The sequence below is a fragment of the Amphiura filiformis genome, chromosome 18, assembly GCF_039555335.1.
Source record: "Amphiura filiformis chromosome 18, Afil_fr2py, whole genome shotgun sequence".
Taxonomy (NCBI): domain Eukaryota; kingdom Metazoa; phylum Echinodermata; class Ophiuroidea; order Amphilepidida; family Amphiuridae; genus Amphiura; species Amphiura filiformis.
Window position 1 is genome coordinate 55,106,774 of NC_092645.1, and position 13,893 is coordinate 55,120,666.

Below are 13,893 nucleotides of genomic sequence, written 5' to 3' on the forward strand. Positions count from 1 at the left end.
GTAAGACAACACCCGTGGCCGTGTCCTGGGCAGCTCTGGTCTGGGCCTGGCGAGCTCAATGACCAACCAGGCCGGGAATTTCCCGTCAGTCATAAAGATTATTAATTCCAACTTTGATTTCGAAATAGAAAATACGCCGATTATCGTCAGTGATTTGAAAAATATATAATTACAAGCATTTTATGTTAACGAATTCAAATTCATAAAAGAAAGGCAATATATTTAATTGTTTTTAATAATTGAAGGTAATATTATTGATCATGGCTGATTGTGCGTGTACGCATTACGCACAGCTCAGAAAAAACAACAAACTTAGGGTGTGAATTTGCCGTATAAAACAACCAATTTGTATAAGGTTAGGGATACAAATTTCATTTAGGAAGCGTCTAACACATGGGAAAATATCAACGGCGGCGAGCTCAGAAAAAAGGTGTTTTGAAGGATTTTGTAAAACGCGTCGGTGAATGCGTAGTCAGAATTTTCAAATTTTTACGGAGATTAAACCTTTTTTTTCTCCATCAAGTGAAAACATTTGATTTGTTTCAGTATAATGGAACTTCTAATCATATGTTTATCTCTTAAAAAAAATATGTGAATTTGAATAAATCAAATTCTTTCATGGTAAAATAGCCAATGTTTTGGTGCGCGCTTCGGCACGAAAATACGGGCCTTTTAAATTTAAAAAATATGATGTCATTCAAAGGTCACGTACGGTAAAATAAACCGGAAGTAGATGAAGTTGCCGTCGTACTGCTAGAATTGTATATATTGAGAACGTTCCTGCAATCTTATTGGTTCTTACCCGTGTGATATGACACGGTGTCACACGGGTCAGTGCGTGTGCATCAACGCGATACTCGTACTCGCTATTTGAACCAATCGGAGGCGCATAGCAACAACAGGACTGATCGATTTTAAGCCCCAGGTAGTTCCTTGTAAAATGTACGATGTAAAGTTGATTAAAATTTGTAATACTTACGTCGTATGATATTTCTATTTGAATTGAAGTGTTTAAGAATGAGAATAAAGGTATTGTTTTTAGCCGCTGTCGTGCATCTATCGTCTCATATAACATGGGCGACATCATTATCTTTAGCTTTGCCTTGTTGTTTTACTTAAAATAATGATGTCGCCCGTGTTATATGAGACGATAGATGCACTCCAGTGACTAAAACCAATACCTTTATTTTCTAACTCTTCACCGATTTTTCCCCTAAAACTATATCAGCGTATATAAAGAAACATTTAGTTTTCGTTACCTATGCGGAAGTTTGGTATAACGGTCACTGCAGAAGAATTTGCTATAAATCGTCCGTCGAATTTTGGCATTGAGTTTGAATTCATTATAAAAATACCCCCGTGCAGGATGACGATAACGGGGTAATTTGACGTAGGGTTGGCGTCTAGTGGCGTATAGATATCGACGTACAAACAATCTTCACTCATCTGAAATAATCAAAGTTGCATCAATTAAAAAAGAAATGAAGAAACATTAATTGGCAGATTTAACAGGTCGCAAGCTCTGAAATTAAAACGCGGGATTACATGGTGCTCCAGAATGTTAAAACTGCATTTTTGTCTGGAAAAACATACAAATTCGCACAAATGTGGCTTTTGATGTGCTAAACATATCTTTATAAAAGGCCAAGTTAATTAATTTCCACGATTGCGGGAAAATGCTATCCAAATTGCTCATATCTTACCAAAGTATCCCTTAGATATAAGGATTCAGAGAAAAGAAATATAGTTTGGCCTATTTGTGAAGTGTCATTCTTGAGTTATAAGCAAAAAGATCAAGAGTTAAATTGTGGTCTCTAATTAATTGGTTTAGTCAAAATTCTGGTAATTTTACTAACATTTGTGTGTCTGTTGAACCCTTCGATGTTTTCATGTTTTATTTTGTAAGGCCAAAGCTACAATATGATGCTTTCTAAACTTTTGGCTTCAGTTTTTAATCGTTTCCGACGTACCAAATCTGTATTCGCTTTAACCAATATATCAAACAACAAAAATCACATTTTCATCAAATAACGCTTATTTTGTAGCTTAGATTTAATAGTATAGTCATGGGTAATTTCAATATCATGGCATGTATAACATAGATATGTGATGATGGAGGTAGAACATTTTGAATGACCCTCGTAACGTGGCTGCAGCCACTATGGCGCAGTGTAAGTCATCCGACTGGGCGGATTTAGGGGCATTGGTCTTTTGGGGATTTTTTGCTAATATTTCTATAAAAATGTGCCAAATCCTGACTCCGATTGGTGGAGTACCTGCCCCCACCCCATGCCCATATGTCTAGATGATGCATTTAAAACAGTGAATCCGGAATTCAGATTTAGGTTTCGTGGTCTTTGTCAAAAATGTGCTAACATAGCCTGCTGGTAGTTCAGCCGAAAGCCGTATATATTTTTAAAAAGACAAAATATGGCATTTATACAATGTTATATGAATCTATAATTTATATACTGACAGCATATAAATTAGCTACATGTATTTGAATGGGGCTTCAACTTCGTCAATTTTGTTGTTGTCCTCGTTTTTTGCCAAATTTGTAATTTCTAAAATACCAAATGACAATAATGACTTAGAGGAGTATTTCGTAATCCTAGCATCCTCTTTTTATGACATTTTTCAGTACATATCCACGACAAAAGCATATTCCCAAAATTTCAGTTGATTCCGATTTTGCGTTTGCGAGTTATGCATGATTATGTGTATTACACTGCTCCATAGACAATACGTTGTAATTTCGTTCCGTGCACCAGAACGAAATTCAAATTTCGCGATATCTTTGCTAAACGAATTAATCTGCAAGAAATATTTTGTACATAAACATTATGTAGCCAGAGTATTCCAGCGATATAAAAATCTCAACTTTTTTGAGAAAAGTGGGGGGATGAGGCTGTGGATCACGAAATGCCCCTTTAACCTTCACTTTTAAGCAATTTATAAACATTTTTTTTACACTTTCGCTGGGATCACTGAAGTTTACTTTTAGTAAAATTGTTTCAAATGTGATTAAAACTTACCTTAGCTTCATTATATGGAAATTGTGGGCATGATAGAGAATGTTTCGTTGCATTTCTTACTTCACTCCACGGCTCTGGTTCCTGCGGAGGAGCCCACCTGAGGTCTCCCACAGGAGGTGCTGCGTATGGTATACCAAGAAACGCACGGGCCTCCTCAAAGTAGATTCCATGTACTGTACCGTACAAGGTGTCCACCAAAAGCTGAGAATGCGATGTACCATACACTATCGTTTGATCATGGTCATTTTGATTATCTTGGGAAAGTTTTCCTCCGGATTTCACTAAATCATTATCAGCAGATATTGGTCTGTTTAGTACTATCCCTATAATAATAATACATGCTATCAATTCCAACTTCAGATGGGTAAAGTTTCTTTCATTTTCGCCCATAATTTTACCGCAGTAGCTGGCGAATGTAAAGGCCTGAAGCACACCCTGAAGTCTATCAGTTCACGCACGTACGGACCGGAATCAGAAGCGGCAGCCGTATAGCAGGTACGCGATGTCACGGAGATGCATAAGTTGTATGATCTTTATGATATTCAGGTTTTTGTACAACTCATAACATGTCACTAAAGCAGATCATAATTATGTGTTGGCTTTCTCCTATACGCCGTAGAAGTGACGTCATAATCGGATTAACTACCATAGCAATAGATGAATACAATTTTTGAATAGACCGCCCTGCACTACAAAGAGATTGCACTAATCACCTGTACATGTCAGCAAACATAGATTTAATACAATACCGCTCTTTTCAAAGATACTTATCTTACAGGTGCCGTTGATCAGACTTTCTTTGACATCTATGGTTCAATGCATCAGTACCGCGTGAACGTTGTAGTGCAGGGCGGAATAGTCAAAATTGTATTCATCTATTGCTATGGTAGTTAATCCGATTAACTACGTCACTTCTTCGGCGTATACGCTGGCGAAGTTACGTAATAATCGGATTATAGCTACCATAGCAATAGGTGAAAACAATTTTTGAATATACCGCGCTGCGCTAATACGTTCACGCGGTACCTCTTCATTGAACCATATCATGCTGATTACTTGCACCTGTAAGATTAGTATCTTTGAAAAGACCAGTATTGTATTCAATCTATGATTTCAGACATATACAGGTGATGACTGCACCTGCTTGTAGTGCAGCGCGATATGTTCAAAATTGTTTTCACCTATTGCTATGGTAATTAATCCGATTAATTACGTAACTTCGCCAGCGTATAGAGGGTATCCGTGTTCTTTAAGCTGCATCAGGAGGGTGATAGTGCATAGGAACAATACCGGAAACTACGTCACGCTATTGTTCGACCCACACCGACATCGCCCAGTTAATAATTACATTAGTACAACTACAGCCAGGGACACTGAAATGAATACACGGGATCGACACACGTAAATGTGCTATGCACGATTGATATTCAGACGATAAATCTTTTGATACCGGGGTGGAAAATGATGAATATCTCCCGTAAATGATTTCGTATAAAGAAACCAGATGTGGTTCCTTGCACTTGAACATATATGTTCAACATTATATTATCGTCGTTAGGTTGCGCTTTGAAAAACTAGCGTGCGTCTTGAGCTGAAAAAGTGACCAAAATCATCAGATTTTTATATAGCGCAGCATAGACCCTCGTGGGGGTAGTCTCGGGCCAGACTGTATGTGGCTATCAAGAACATACAGGATCGACGAGTGTCAGACCGACTGACACAAACTGACTGTGTAGGAGACTATCGTAAAGGCAGTTAAAAGCACATGACAATGGCGTATATGCTCGCTGACCGTACAGAGGTCAGTCACAGGCTAATGTCATTAGCCTTATTCGGATGTCCTTCAGCCTATTATGTGTTTAAAAGCTATTAAACAGGTGGGAACACAATGGCCATTCGTGGCTGTGGATTCACCATGGCATTTTCTGCCATGAAGATATCGGGGCGATGACACTGTGCGACCTAGGCTACATCTTTTTTAATGCGTATTCGTCAATACAGCTTTAGTCTCCTCCACCTTCGCAACACGGTACGTGGTGTGTCTGGAATCACACTGACGGTGGAGGAGAATACTAGCTGGTCGGACAGTTTAATTTTATCAAGCATATAATACTTGAACAATCACCGTCATTTGATCGATTTACTACAGAATATATTGTATATTCAAAATATAATTTTAGTATTGTAAACCTGTTAACTTATATATTTGTGTACTAAAGTATAAGGACACATGAATAAAATCATGTCGAAGACAAAATGGCCGCTAATCCGCCTATTGTCTAGACCTAGGATACATATTCCGAATGAGGGCAGCAGTCTAGGATGCTTATCCCTTCGTGTAGATCCCTGGCTCAGTGCATATCCTATCAACGACTGCTATACCTTATTTAGGACTTTCAAAAGAAGTCCCTGCATGTGCAACCACGACTGTTTCAAACTAACCCGCCAAAGTCATGCAGGTAACTCCGAGGTCGTGCATTGAATTAGTTTGAATGAGGAATACTACGGGATTCAGTGCCTTTTGTTAGAAGTCACACATGGGTGAAGTGGATAACCTCTATTGTATTTGTTCATCTCATCTGCGTAGAGCTAAAATCGCTTCAGGGCGTAGTTCAGGCTCACCGCGGATTACATGCATTAATGTATCGACCAAGATGATTTCAATTCAGTATCGAAGTTACGTAATGTTACTATGTCAACGGGATCACGCGCTTGAGTTATGAACCACGATCGAAACAATCACCACACAAAGTATATGGCACTTGAAGGCATATCAAAATAGCGTGATCCGGTAACCAAGAGAATTACGTAACCACTTCGATGCTGAATAGCCTCTACCAGAGAAGATGAGAATAGTCTATTCTCATCTTCTCTGGGTCTCCAATGGAAATCAATTGGACTGTAATCAATCAATTACGCTTGTGCAATATGAATAGAGGGCCTGCATGAAATTATCGATTGGCTCCAAACAAAGGATTTGAGCCGGTGTCCTCAAGGAACTTCTATTATTATCGGGAATTGCCTGTCACACATGATCGCACACAAGGTCGTAGGCAATTGGTCGGACCTCATCTGCCCAGAACATATTGACCCAGGTCAGCATACCGCCATATCCTTCCCGACATGCTTAGTAGCCAAGTCCGTAGAAGAGTGGATCCACGCACTATGTACACAAATATACATTTGGCGACATTTTATTATACGATAAATACGAATTTATTAAACATGGTAACAAATATTCTCTAGCAAATCGGTTATACGATGGAACTGGTAGGCATATTATAAATTCTGGATATTAAATATCTTCCTGACCAGCCAGATCTGCGCATGGTCAAAGACCAGTATCAGACCGACGCAAACTGCCTTAGTCTCCACATCAGCCAGTTTGGTTCCGCCCCTCCACAGGGAGCGTTACCTGTGTAGGAGACTCTACTCGGTCGGACCTCATCTCTCCCCACACCACTCCACGCCATACATAAATTCTGCCAGTCACATTTCCCCAATATGAAATTTTTTTAAAGTAAAATTTTAATTTTACTTCATTAAAGTTTGGCGGAGGCGGGGTTCGAACTCACGGCGTCGGACTGCTTTGGACCCATATGAACCAAGCGCCTAAGACCACTCGGCCACTTGTCTTGTTGGAATTCATTTGAAACTTATTTGAAGATATAATCGCAACTTCAACATAGGCCTACCACGTGACAAGCAAAGGCAGAAAACGTACCATATTTTGGAATTTTATTTGCCTAAAAACATTTAGGATTTTCAACGTTTTTTATCCTTATTCTTGCTCAATTAAAAAAATATTTTGGAGTATATAAAATTGAAATAAAATTCTCTGCTTCTTAAACGACATCAAATGTGCCACAATTGGGTATCACGAATCGTTATATATGATGTGCAGTTAATATTCATATTTTCTTTTATACAGAGGATGCTTCAGTTTTGACAGGAAAAATATTTTCTTGAAAACCCTCTCACTCGGTTATTTTAAAAGGTAACCACGCTTCCCTAGAATATAATGTGCAATAAATTAGCATTAAAATTTTTCTTATTCTAACAGCAAGCGTTTCTAGAATGTATTATGGCGAAATGTGGTGTAATCTCTCCCCATCGATTGTGACCTATTCAGTATCGAAGTTACGTAATGTTACTATGTCAACGGGATCACGCGCTAGAGTAATGAACCACGATCGAAATGATCACCACATAAAGTATATGGCACTCGAAGGCATACCAAAGTAGCGTGATCCGGTAACCAAGAGAATTACGTAACCACTTCGATGCTGAATAATCCCCGACATTGCCCTTATGAACTCACATCCGCCTGGTGTCCTTCACCGTAGTTATGGCGGAGTGCAGTCCATTCAATCAAATGTTGTCATCAACCTATTTGATCGTAGTGCAGGGTTATGTGTGTGAGACGAACTGTCACGGTACACAGTGTCATCGCCCCGATATCTCCATGGTAGAAATCGCCATGGTAGGTTGAATCCACAGCCACGAAAGGTCATTTTATTCCGACCTTATGAGACGCATATAATTAGCTAAGTGACCTAACTAAGGCTACTGACAATAGCCGGGGTAATTGATTTCTCGCTGTGTGAGTAAGCTTGTATACGACATTGCGGTCAATGGTATACTGCCTCCACTGGAGTAGTGAGTGCAGATTATAGCCTGCGCGCTGTAGTCCATACAGGACCAACGCAATATAAAATTAGCGATTTTGGTCAGATTTTGAGTTCAAGACTCACGGCCGTTTCTCAAAGCGCAAACTAACGACTATCATATCTGTTCAACACGTATTTTCAAGTGTATGAGACCAGATCTGGTTTCTTGAGACGAAATCATTTACGGGAGATATTCATCATTTTCTAACCCAGTATCCGAAGATTTTCGTCTGATATCAAAATCGTGCATAGCAATTCACGTGTATCGATCCCGTGTATTCATTTGAGTGTCTCTGCTGCACCAAATAATTATTAGCCAGGCGATGTCGGTGCAGTGTGCGGTAGATTGCAATCATGCTTTTGTTGAATGCATTTGGGTAGATACGTCACATGCAAGGCCTCTATATGATTTTGTAATGGTAGCACCGGGGGTAGCACAGTGATAGAGAAACTCGAAAATATTCAATACCATGGCTCGAACTATTCTCAAAGCACCAAGAAACGTTGCTGAAGAGGGGGTGATCTTGGATGGCAAACTGTTGCCTCTACCAAAAATAATATTCGTGCCAAGTACTTTATAAGACTTCAAGATATTTATGAAAACAAGCTACCAAAACTATTCACACACACAAAAAAATCATCAGTTTTGTTGATAAACATTATAAAAGATTTCATTATGAACAAAACCAAAATTGAACTCACTATTGACGGTTAACCGTTTCGCCTATCATGGTCGGTAGGCATCATCAGAATGATGGTTGTAGATCCTTACTTTCGGTTGGACGTATCCCGACTGAAGAGGGTGTTTTATCAGCCAGGAGAGGATCATACACGTGACTAAGGAAGTAGGCCCCTCGTCTCTGTTCATGATATTTGGTTTTGGTTTTCCACTGTTTTCTCCCTAAAAGAAAGATTAATTAATTTAGTGCTAATATCATGTGCAGTAGTGACTATAATCATAAATATCATCGCATCCTGGAAACGTTTGATATGACTGTAACCATTAGTTTCCAGTTTTGTTAATCGTGACTGTAAAAATACGAAAAATGTACTAAGATATTATATCATAAATCGAAATTTTAACATAATTTTTTTAATGCAAGACAGGATAATGTGTACATTTGTTCTACTTGTCGAAATTATCAAGTCTGTACCTCACTTTTAACATACAAAAAACCCCGATTATTTCCTGGAAAGTTGATAATACATTTTGTGTGAACGTTTTTGCGGGCTAATATTTAATTCTCGCTATTCGCAATAAGGGCGCCGCCAGCGGTTTGTGATGTAATCGTGATGTAATCGTGATGTATCATGGGAAAAGGTCGACATCCAAGTCCGCGTAATACGAATATTACCATGCTATTACATAGGAACACGTGACAATATTTTTTAGTTTGTCAATATAACGGTATTACACGCAAATCGATAGAGAAAAAATTAATTGTGCACATTTCAAATCACATTATTAAGTATTATTGAGTATCGATTCGCGTGTAACACCTTTATTTTGACAAACTAAAAAAAATATTGTCACGTGTTCCTATGTAATAGCATGGTATTAGAGAGATTGCGATTTTCCAAACGTAGACGTAGGACGTACGTTTTTACGTACGTTAACACGTACGTTTTTACGTAGCTATATGTATTGCAGTGAAGCCACATACTTTACCAACGCTCGTGTTGTGGCGCTATGTCCTATAGTCAGTCATCTGGTGATTTGTTTTGCATGAAATCTACACCACATTTCGCCATAATACATTCTAGAAACGCTTGCTGTTAGAATAAGAACAATTTTAATGCTAATTTATTGCACATTCTAGGGAAGCGTGGTTACCTTTTTAAAATAACCGAGTGAGAGGGTTTTCAAGAAAATATTTTTCCTGTCAAAACTGAAGCATCCTCTGTATAAAAGAAAATATGAATATTAACTGCACATCATATATAACGATTCGTGATACCCAATTGTGGCACATTTGATGTCGTTTAAGAAGCAGAGAATTTTATTTCAATTTTATATACGCCAAAATATTTTTTAATTGAGCAAGAATAAGGATAGAAAAAACGTTGAAAATCCTATGTGAATATTACATTAGACCCGGCAAAAGATTACTGTTTCGTTTTTATGGTAATCTAATCTTTTATTTCCTGAAAAAACATTTGGGGTCTAAAATGGATTTTTTATGTAATTGATAAAAACATCGAACGTGTATACAAGAAAATGGTAGGTTTTCCTCTATAGTATTTTACTGACCATGGAAATGTACTGAGACGCGAGCACGTGTCAAAATCGATATAATGTATTGTCCATACAGAAGCCCAGTTATCATGTTTATTATTGGATTTTTTTGTATAAAACACGCAGTTAACGATAATTGAGAGCTAATAATACACATAAATGTTTTTAGGCAAATAAAATTCCAAAATATGGTACGTTTTCTGCCTTTGCTTGACACGTGGTAGGCCTATGTTGAAGTTGCGATTATATCTTCAAATAAGTTTCAAATGAATTCCAAAAAGACAAGTGGCCGAGTGGTCTAAGGCGCTGGGTTCATAGTGTATCCAAAGCAGTCCGCCGCCGTGAGTTCGAACCCCGCCTCCGCCAAACTTTAATGAAGTAAAATTAAGATTAAAATTTTACTTTAAAAAAATTTCATTTTGGGGAAATGTGATTGGCAGAATTTATGTATGGCGTGGAGTGGTGTGCATGAAATCAGCCCGGGGTAGTCGGTGGGGTCAGGGATCAATAAAGGGATCTTAATCCTCTCTACGTCATACATAAATTCGCCCAGTCTCATTTTTCTAATATTAAATTTAAAAAAATGGAATTTCAGTTCGGCACAGGTGGGCCTCGAACCCACGCCGCTGCTACATACAGAATACAGAAGTCCAGCGCACTAATCCACTGGACCACATGGCAGTTCGGTAGCCATATTGAATTTTAAACATATAGGCTATAGGCAACTCTAACATTGATCGGGTATAGACCACTTGACATGTGACGTCATTGCCCGGCAGTATGCGCGCGAATTATGACAATTTCCATTTTTCTTTGCCCTGCAGTGTGCGTACGCATCGTAGTTTGCTCAGGGCACGTGCATTTCAAATCGCCCACCATATTTCATATAGTACAAGAAAGCCATTGAACAGTGTAGCGGTTTGTTTGAGCATATCGACAGACGAGTCCCTCGCCTTTGTTGATAAACAATGATTTCATTTTAGCATAATGACAGTACTCATCAGTTAATAGCCACTTGGTGAATAGATGGGCATTATCAGCTATCAAAGAGATGTCTTATGCAGCTGCCAATCACGATAGAAGCTTCAAAACATTTGGTTATAAACCCAAAAGTGATATAAGGAAAAAACTGTGCATGTTGGTACTTAATTGTTTGGATTCTTATATGTTGAAAATCCCTTAGTAGTATTTTTTATGTGTAGTGTATATTGTTTATAAATTATACAGCTTTTCAATTTTGGGCATTAATGCTCTGTTGCACTGTTTTCATCAACCTATTTTATCGTAGTGCATTTCTTATGTGTGTGAGCCGAAATGTCGTGGTAGATTGCAATCATGCTTTTGTTGAACTGCACTCCGCCATAACTACGGTGAAGGACACAGGTTCAAATCCCTTGTTTGGAGCCAATCGATAAAAGAATGCAGGGCCTCTATAAGTTAAGAAGTGACGTAATAATCGCAATAGATGAATACAATGTTTGAATAGATCGCCCAACCATGCTAACATAAGCAGATTGCACTAATCACCTGTGTATGTCTGCAAACATAGATTGAATACAATACAGCTCTTTTCAAAAATACTAATCTTATAGGTGCGAGTGAACCGTTGCCTTGCCAGAGGTCTGTACTTTGAATCTGTGTGTAAATAAATAAATAAATAAATAAATAAATAAATAAATAAATAAATAAATAAATGACCGATCAGGAATTGTGCATATTTGAACGTGTTCCTAATGTTCCTAAAATATCTGAGCCAAAATGTCCTTGCCCTCCCCCCACACAACTTTCGACCTGCAAAAAAATGCTTGCCCCCCCCCCTTTTGACATGCCAACCAATCTTTGCCCCCCCCCCCTCACCCCCTATAATACTTCACCACCTCGGGGATACACAAAGTTATTGCACCACCCCTCAGCTGTACAAAAAACACATGATATTTTGACTATAACATTAGTAGAGAAACACTCGTTCTCTACGTTTCCTTTACCTAGACTCGAGGTAAAATCAGCCTATTTCCACGTGGAACCATGGTGGAACGTACGTTTTAATGCTACGTTGAGTCCAAAATGTCAAATCGCAAGGTAATTTTTTATACGCAAAGTATCACACACATTACAATAGACAATCTCTGCGTATGAATATTGCGTTTAAATTTAGTCCATTTTTAACACATCGCTGTACCTTTATTATAATGATTTGTTACAAACAAAAAGGATCATAATAATAATTAGACTTTCCTTCGTATGTTCATTATCTTTGACTGTCTTTAAAATATTGTGAAATGGACAAATTTTGTGCATTTTCAACGATGTATCTACGTCGATTTCGCACGTGGAATATCTTCAAAAATAGCTAAATACGTGACCTCGCTTCGATACAGGAGAGTGGTTTTGAATAGATCAACGTACGTCCGATATCTACGTTTGGAAATCGCAAGCTCTCTAATATTCGTATTGCGCGGACTTGGATGTCGACCTTTTCCCATGATACATCACGATTACATCGCAAACCGCTGGCGGCGCCCTTATTGCGAATAGCGAGAATTACATGTTATCCACGCTTTATAACAAAGGGCGCTGTTCGATAGCGTATTGCCTGATAAATATCTGTTAGGCGACGAAAAAAGAAAACCCTGTTGTACGGGCCCGACCGACCCAGATTTTGAACAAATTGGGGAAATAAATTCCTGTACAAATGAATGCCGACCCAAATGTCGGAAATTTCAGGAACAATTTTTTTTTGTATTTTCTCAAATTGCAAATTATTTACAGATTTTGGTGATTTTTTTGGTCATTTCCGACCGACCGACCCTACTTGAAAGGTCCCAGGTCCGTCCGCCCGTAGAACAGGGTTTCTTTTTTTCGTCGCCTACAATACTATACTCCACTAGTTGTGGAACGTTAGTCTCGTCGTGTTTTGTGCCAATTCATGAATTAGGTTCATATTCATTCAGCTTTGCTGGATAATAATAATAATTCTTATGGGTGAATGGTTTACCAATAATTGATTGGGATCAATGATTTTGAATAGAAGTGTCAACTTTAATAGTACGAACAGGGTTGCCATACGTGACGTTATTCCGCCCACCACTACACTAGGCGCATTCTAATGTATATTGTAGTACCGCTGTCTGTATTTGCCAACGAATGGACGAAATTGTTAGAAATTTTACAGTTGCATTTCATTTTTCAATAATAATGGACACGGTGATGTAGCCGGCATCATTGCACGACTGCATATAACTATTAACATGATAGGGAATATTTAATGATCCCCCTTACTTACTTGAAGTTGAGATTTTATACCATTGTCTGAAACCATGTGATTAGGGGCTGTGCAATAATTATGAACGGGGGGGGCTAAAATTTCGTACAAAAATAAAATTGCTCGGCCTGCCAAGAACTGCTCTCCCTACTCTCGGCCTACCAAAAAAATATTTGCCCCCCCCCTGCACAAATATTTGGGTTCTCAATTTGCAAACTTAAGGGATCTAAAATGAGCGTTTATTGCTTTTCGACAGTATTTTTTGTGGGACATGAGAGCACCTAAGACCTATCGAATTGTATTCTGAATACGAAGCATGTCTTTCTGATATCAAATAATTTTCATTTTTTGAAAATCATAATATAATACAAATTTTATGACAAATTATAAAAATTTGATATTTTTCAAATTTTGATATATAACAGTCCTCGAAGTAAATTATATAAATCTAATGATATATTCTTAAAGTGTATGTAGGGAGGAAAAGCCGACGGTCAATTGAAAATTTTTACCTTTCATATTGAAGATATGGATTTTTTTCCCAAAAAGACCTAATTTTTTTTGGTGTTTTGGAAAAAAAATCCATATCTTCTATACGAAAGGTCAAAATTTTCAATTGATCGTCGGCTTTTCATCCCACCTACATACATTTTAAGTATAAATCATCAGATTTATAAAGTTTACTTCAAG